Genomic DNA, 8,318 nt, shown 5'->3' on the forward strand with positions numbered 1-8,318 from the left:
ATCTGTTAAGTCCATCTGGTCCAGTGTGTCATTCAAAACCATTGTTTCCTTGTTGATTTTTTTTATTAGATGATCTGTCCATTGCTGTGAGTGGAATGTTGAAGTATCCTACTATTATGGTATTACTATCGATGAGTTTCTTTATGTTTGTGATTAATTGATTTATATATTTGGGTGTTTACACATGTGGTGCATAAATGTCTACAATTATTAGGTCTTCTTGGTGGATAGACCCCTTGATTATGATATAATGCCCTTCTGCATTTCTTGATACAGTCTTTATTTTAAAGTCTGGATTGTCTGATATAAGTATGGCTACTCCAGCTTTCTTTTGGTGACCATTAGCATGATAGATGGCTCTCCATCCCCTTACTTTAATCTGAAGGTGTCTTTAGTTCTAAAGTGGGTCTCTTGTAAACAGCATATAGATGGATCTTGTTTCTTATCCATTCTGTTACCCTATGTCTTTTGATTGGAGCATTGAGTCCATTGATTTTTAGAGTAAGTACTGAAAGATATGAATTTATTACCATTATTATGCTTGTAGAGTTGGTGTTTCTGGTGGTGTTCTCTGGTCCTTTCTAATCTTTGTTGTTTTTGGTGTCTGTGTGTGTATGTATGTGTGTGTGTGTGTGTGTGTGTGTGTGTGTATATATATATATATATATATATATATGTAAAATTTTTTTTCATCTTTTCTCCCCTCAGAGTCCCCTTAAAATTGCTTGCAGGGCTGGTTTAGTGGTCACAAATTTCTTTGATTTTTGACTGTCTGAAACTTTTTATCTCTCCTATTTTCAATGACAGCCTAGCTGGACAAAGAATTCTTGACTGCATATTTTACTGATTCAGCACATTGAATATATCCTGCCACTCCTTTCTGGCCTGCCAAGTTTCTGTGGATAGGTCTGCTGCAAACCTGATCTGTCTTCCCTTGTAGGTTAGGGACTTTTTTCCCCTTGCTGCTTTCATGATTCTCTCCTTGCCTGAGTATTTTGTGAATTTGACTATGATGTGCCTTGTTGATGGTTGGTTTTTGTTGAATCTAATGGGGGTCCTCTGTGCTTCCTGGATTTTGATGTCTGTGTCTTTCCCCAGGTTAGGAAAGTTTTCTGCTATGATTTTCTCACATAACCCTTTTACCCCTATTTCTCTCTCTTCCCCTTCTAGGACCCCTATGATTCTGATGTTGTTCCTTTTTAATGAGTCACTGATTTCTCTAATTCTTAAATCGTGCTCTTTTGCCTTAATTTCCCTCTTTTTTTCTGTTTCATTATTCTCTATAAGTTTGTCTTCTATATCGCTGATTCTCTGTTCTGCCTCATCCATCCTTGCCACTGCTGCATCCATCCATGATTGCAGCTCAGTTATAGCATTTTTAATTTCATTCCATTTTTTACTTCTTCTATCTCTGCGGAAAGGGATTCTAATCTTTTTACAACTCCAGCTAATATCTTTATTATCGTAATTCTAAATTCTGGTTCAGACATCTTGCTTGTATCTGTGTTGTTTAAATCCCTGGCTGTCGTTTCTTTGTGCTCTTTCTTTTGGGGTGAATTCCTTCGTTTTGTCGTTTTGAAGGGAGAAAAGAAATTAATGAGGTAGAAAAAGTAAATTAAAAAAAATTAAAATTAAAAAAATATTAAAATTAAAAAATTAAAAACACACACACACACAAATTGAAGAAATGATGCTAGACCCTAGGTGTCTTTTGGTCTGGGTGTTGAAAGTGGTTTGACAGATTGGAGAAAAAAAGGGGGTGGGATGAAATTGAGAATTTGAAGAAATGAATACGCTGAAGTAGACTAAAATGAGATGATGGGAGTAAAATAGAATTTGAAAAAATTTACACAGAAGTAAAGAATATAGTAGGAAAAAAATTAAAGAAAAATATTTTTAATAAAAATTAAAAATAAAAATGAATTTTTCCCTTTCTGTATTCAAGAAAAAGAAAAGAAAAAAAGAGAAAAAAAAAGAAATCGTTTGAAAATTTGAAAAAGTGAATACACTGTAGTAGACTAAAATAAAATGCTGGAAGTAAAATAGAATTCGAAAAAATTTACATAGAAGCTAAAAGCAAAAAACATAGTAAAAAAATTAAAGAAAAATATTTTTAATAGAAATTGAAAGTAAAAATGAAGTTTTTCACTTTCTGCATTCAAGAGAAAGAACAGAAACAAAAAAGAGAGAAAAGAAAAAGAAAAAAGCAAACAAGGAAATCATTTGAAAATTTTAAAAGGTGAATACACTGAAGTAGACTAAAATAGAATGATGGAAGTAAAACAGAATTTGAAAAAATTTACACAAAAGTAAAAAATGTAGTAAAAAATTAAAATATTTTTAGTAAAAATGAATTTTTTCTCTTTCTGTATTCATGAAAAAGAGTAGTGTAAAAGAGAAAAAAAGAAAGAAAATTGAATAGATGGACCTGCTAACAGATTGAAATAGGACTGAGATTACTTCATTTTCTCTTAGAAGTCAGACTATGTAGCGCTTTATAATCCATAAACTAAGTAGGAGGTGAGGCTTGTGTTCTTGAAGAGCGAGGTTGGCCCATTTGGGCGGGGCTCAGTGTAACAACACCGTTCTCCACTAGATGGCGCTGCTAGCCTCCTGGGGTGGATTGTTGCAGAGCTCGTAGGTGTGTATGCGCATGCACAAGAGTGGTGAAAATGGTGTCACCCGGCTACCCAGTCTCTAGTATGGGAACTCTGTTCTTTCCGATGAGCAATCATGCACCCGTCCTCTGTCTTCAGCTTCCATCCACTCCCCACTTCTTCACTGTCCGTGACCAAGCCCCAGGCAGTACCTCTCTCCCGAGTTTTGTCTCAGATGCGGTTGTTTTCCCCAGCCCCTTACTTCTGAAGGACTGCGGCTTTGACCCGGTCTGCCCCCCTGCAGGTGGGTCTCACTGAGCAATGGCTGAATGCCGGCTGCACCCAGGAACGCCTGCTGGACCCTGCTGCTGCCAGTGCCCTGAGACCGTGGCCAGGTGCCAGCCCTCCCCAGAAAAAGTTCGCGAGATAGCGTAGCAGCAGCTTTTCAAGGATTATGGAAAATCACAACACACATCTGGCACCAGGCTTCACCGTTAACAACCTTGTTCTGGCACCAACGAATGTGGCTTTTTTCTGGGGTCTGCTTGGACCAGGTGGCTTCAACAGTCTCTACCAAATGTCCTTCCAGCAGTGGAACTGCTTTTCCCCATGTGGCCCGAGAACCTCCTAGACCCCACTCTGTTCCTAGGGATTCACCCTTGCCACCAGAGCACCGCCAGCTATCGAGCTGCGGAGTTGCAGCCTTTGTGCTCCCCTTATTTACAGCCTTAATGGAATTTAAACCCTCTCCTTTCTCCTTTCTCCTTTCTCCCTTTTTAGTTTAGTCCCTGTGGCTGTTTCCAATTTTCCACTTTCTCTCCAGCTACTTTTGGGGAGGGGTGCTTTTCCCATATTCTCCCCCACCCCAGTCTCCGTCCTCTCTCTGCCTCCAAAGGCAGCTCCCAGACTGCCGCTGGCTTCTCTCTCCCCAAGTTCACCTCTCCATGCCACATACGTGCTGAATTCTGTGGTTCACGTTGTGCAGATTGTTGTGTTAATCCTCCAATCAGTTTTCTGGTTTAGTGTTGGTCTGCCTGTATTTCATGGATTCAAGACACAAAAAACTTCCATGCTGTTCCGCCATCTTCTGAAGATCCCCCTTTAGCATTTCTTATAAGACTGGTTTAGTGGTGATGAATTACTTTAACTTGTTTTTTCATATATCTGTTTCTATTCTGAGTGATAGCTTTGCTGGACAGACTAGTCTTGGTTGCAGGTTTGGTTTTGTTTTGGTCTTGGTCTTGGTCTTGGTCTTGGTCTTGGTCTTGGTCTTGGTCTTGGTTTTGGTTTTGGTTTTGGTTTTGGTTTTCCAGCACTTTGAACATATCATTCCACTTCCTTCTGACCTGCAAAGTTTCTGCTGAAAACTCAGCTCGTAACCTTATGGGGTTTTCCTTGTATGTAACTGTTTCCTTTTCTCTTGCTGCTTTTAAAATTCTCTCTTTTTATACTCTGGTTTCTCTTCAGATCGCATAAATCTTTCGCCTTTTAAAATTCTCTCTTTATCACTACTTTTTGCCATTTTAATTACTATATGTTTGGACTTCCTTGGGCTGATTTTGCTTGGGATTCTCTGTGTCTCTTGGACTTGGGTTTGTGTTTCCTTCCTTACATTCAGGAAGTTTTCAGCTATTATGTATTCAAATGAATGTTCTGCCTCCTTTTCTCTCTCTTCTTCTGGGATCCCTATAATGCAATAGTTATTACACTTGATGATGTCACTGAGCTCTCTCAATCTATTCTCATTTTTGTTAGTCTTTCTTTCTCCTGTTCAACTTAATTTCTCCTCCAAATTGTTGATCTGTTCTTCTGCTTCCTCTAGTCTATTTCTTCTAGTGTATTTTTAGTTTGTTATTAAATGCTTCATCTTTCATTGTTTCTTTTTTGTGTTTCTGTCTCTTTCTTGAGGGTCTCACTGAAGTTTCCACTCTTTTTTCTTGTCCACTGAATATATTTATGACCATTACTTTAAATTCTCTGTCAGGAATGTTACTTACCTCCATTTTGTTTAGTTCACTTGCTGTGATTGTTTTTCCTATTCTTTCATTTGAGACACATTCCTCTGTCCCCTAATTTTGTCTAATTCTCTGTATCTGTTTCTGTGTCTTAGGAAAGTCAGCTGTGTCTCCTGCTCTTGAACATAGTGGCCTAGTGAAGAAAAGGTTCTGGGTGCCCTGCAGTGAAATGTCCCTTGTTTACCATAACCTGGTGTTTCAGAGGTGTCTCTTCTATGTGTGTTGTATGTGTCCTACCGTTGTGGCCTTGCCACATTTGCCTTCATTTCAGTGATCTGCTGTGGCTCTCTTTGCCTATTAGGGACATGGCTTGTTCCCTCTGTTGTTAGTAGGCCAGTCTGAGGCCACGTTGGGCTTGAGTTGGGTCAGAGAAGGTATTTGCCAGTGCTTTGGTCACACATGAACTGCAAGACACTCTTCCTGTATTGTGCCCTGAGAAGCTTTCATTGGTGGGCAGGGTCTCCAGTCAGACCAGATGTCTTCCGTAGGCCCACTGCCGGGGCCACAGTTGAACTGCTGTATGTTGTTTTCTTCCCTTCTCCCCAGGTCAGAAATCCCTTTAGGATGGTGCTGACCCCTGCTGAGACTCCTTGCACACTGCCATGCTTGTGGCACAGCTTTGGGTGGATTCCTGCCCCAGGTATATTAGAGAAGGTGGGTTCACAGAAGAAAGTGGGGTCAGGGCATGTGGTATTAGCAAGGTGTGTGCAGGTCTGCCATGGCAGGGGACCTGTACATGCTTTCCAAAGATCCTATGAAGGCTGTGGTAAAGGGGACAGGTCCATTGAAGAGCACAGGGGATGGGGCATGCTGTTAGCAAGCTAGGTGGAGACTGTTCATGTTCCACTGGTTCCTACAGATGTCCATGTGTCGAGTCTGGGAGAGTGGGGTAGGTAACAGGGGCCACTAGCTCTTTTGTTCTTAGAGACATCTCCCAATGATCCCTGCCCCTCTAGCACATGCTCTGAGACTAGAAAACAAATGTCCCTCCTGTATACTCCTGGCATTTTTCAAACTGCTGCTGTTATGCTGTATCTAAGTGGGACTGTTTGTTATACTGTCTTTTTAAGGCTATGGATTCAGTTTCTATCTTCTCTCCTGCTTTCCAATAGCCAAGCCTGCTGATTTTTAAAGTTCCAGGTGGTAATCCACACTGATTGTAAGAACGGGTGAAATTAGGCCCTTCTGCTTTTCAGAGCCAAATATTTATGGGAAGTTGACTTCCCAGTGTAGGTCTCCCATTCCTGGAATGCCTGTTGTGGGGATCTACTCCTCCCCAATCTCCATGCCCAGGGCATCCCTCCTTTCCAAGGACAATCCTGTGGATCCATTTGTCTCCCTAAAGCATCTCTGCCCTTTTTACCCACTTTGATGTGGCCTCTTCTCTACATTTAGCTGTGTAGGGGCTGTTATGCCAGTCCTTGGGTCATTTATTTACACCGATATGGTTCTTACCTACATGTATCCATGGGATAAAGTGAGCCTAAGATCCTCCTATTCTGCCATCTTCTTCGGCAAATACATCTTGTTATCTTTTTGAGTTAGTGTATTTGTTTCCTTTAGATAAATACATAGAGGTAGAATTGCTGGATCATATGTTAGTTTTATTTTTACATTTTTGAGGAAACTTTGTACTGTTTTCCATAGTGGTTATACCAATTTACATTCCTGCTAACAGTGCACAAGGGTTCTCCTCTTTCCACATCCTCACCAACATTTGCTATTTCGTTTTTTTTTTTATATATATAATAGCAATTCTAACAGGTGTGAGGTTCTTTCATTGTGGTTCTTATTTGCATTTTCCTGATGTTTACTGACGTTGAACACATTTTCATGTACCCATTTGTCTTCCTTGAAAAAATGCCTATTCATATCCTCTGCCCATTTTTCAATTGGATTTTGTTTTTGTTTGTTTTGTTTTTTGGTATTGAGTTTTATGAGTTCTTTATATATTTTTGGATATTAGCCCCTTATCAGATACATGATTTGCAAATATTTTCTCCCATTTGTTAGGTTGTCTTTTCATTTTGTTAATTCAAAAAAAATTATTGCCAAGACCAACATCAAGGAGCTTACCACCTATGTTTTCTGCTAGGTATTTTATTGTTTCAAGATTTCCATTCAAGTCTTCAATCCATTTCGAGTTAATTTTTGTGTATGCCCTAAGACAGTGGCCCAGTTTCATTCTTTTGCATGTGGACATCCCATTTTCCCAACCCCATTTATTGAAGAAACTATCCTTTTCTCATTGTATATTTTTGGTTCATTTTTCATAAATTAATTTATTATATATGTATAGGTCTATTTTTGGGTTCTGTATTCTGTTGCATTTGATCTATATGTCCGTTTTATGCCAATATGATACTGTTTTGATTAATATAACTTTGTAATATACTTTGAAATCAGGAAGCATTACGCTTCTAGCTTTGCTGTTCTTTCTCAAGATTGCTTTGGTTTTCAGTCTATTGTGGTTTCATAAAAATTTTAGGATTATTTGATCTATTTCTATGAAAAGTACCATTTGAATTTTGATAGGGGGTTGCATTAAATCTGTATACTGCTTTGGGTAGTGAGGATATTTTAACACTATTAATTCTTCTAATCCATAAGGATAGAATATTTTTTCCATTTATTTGTGACTTTATAATTTCTTTCATCAATGTCTCATAACTCCAGTGTATAGGTCGTTCACCTCCTCGGTTAAATTTCTTCCCAGGTATTTTATTCTTTTTGATGAAATTGTAAATGGGATTGTTTTCTTAATTTCCTTTTCTAGTAGTTTGTTATTAATGTACAGACATGAACTGATTTTTGCATATTGACTTTGTATTCTACAATTTCACTGAATTTATTAGTTCTAACAGTGTTTTGTTATAATCTTTAGAATGTTCTATATATATTATCATGCCATCTGCCACAGAGACAGTTTTTCTTCTTTCTTTTCAATTTGAATGCCTTTTATTTATTTTTCTTGCTTAATTGCTCTGACTGAATTGAGTAAACGTGGCAAGAGTGGTCATTCTTGACTTGTTGATCTTAGAGGAAAAGCTTTTGTGTTTAGTCGCTGAATATGACGTTAGCTGTAGACTTGTCATATATGGCCATTATTATGTTGAGATATATTCCCTCTCTATGCTCACTGTTGAGTTTTTATGATAAACGGATGTTTTAAGATCATATATTATAAACTCTACATTAAAACACATGACCTGTTAATATTTTTTTCCATCCAAAGGTGCCTATAGGTAGTCTAGAAAAGGCAGCAAGTTTGCCAAAATGTTGGAGGGTTTTTTTGTTTGGTTTTCTGATATTCCAATTTGTAATACAATAGTAAAAGACGATATTTTAATTGAAGCCTATACCCAAAATTCTAGAGTAGATGATTGGCTTAAATATGGGATCTATTCAGTAACAATGTTCCTATAATGTTACATCATTTTATGTGAATGAACTCAAAACCTGAGTAAAAACATAGAGGTTAAATTCTATATTATCAGAATCCACTGAATAATATACAAGAACACTAGTAGCAGAAAATAAAGGCTTTAATGTTGTCCGCATAACATATTCTCTTCCTGCTACTCCCACATTTATTCATATACCAACCCTGTGCCGATGTTTTGTTTTTAGTGTATATATAATTTAGACTGTAACTTAGTGTTAACAACCTCTGCATTGCTTTATTTCAGATAACAGAAGCATTATA

This window comes from Panthera tigris, chromosome B4 (genome assembly GCF_018350195.1).
Source record: "Panthera tigris isolate Pti1 chromosome B4, P.tigris_Pti1_mat1.1, whole genome shotgun sequence".
Lineage (NCBI taxonomy): Eukaryota > Metazoa > Chordata > Mammalia > Carnivora > Felidae > Panthera > Panthera tigris.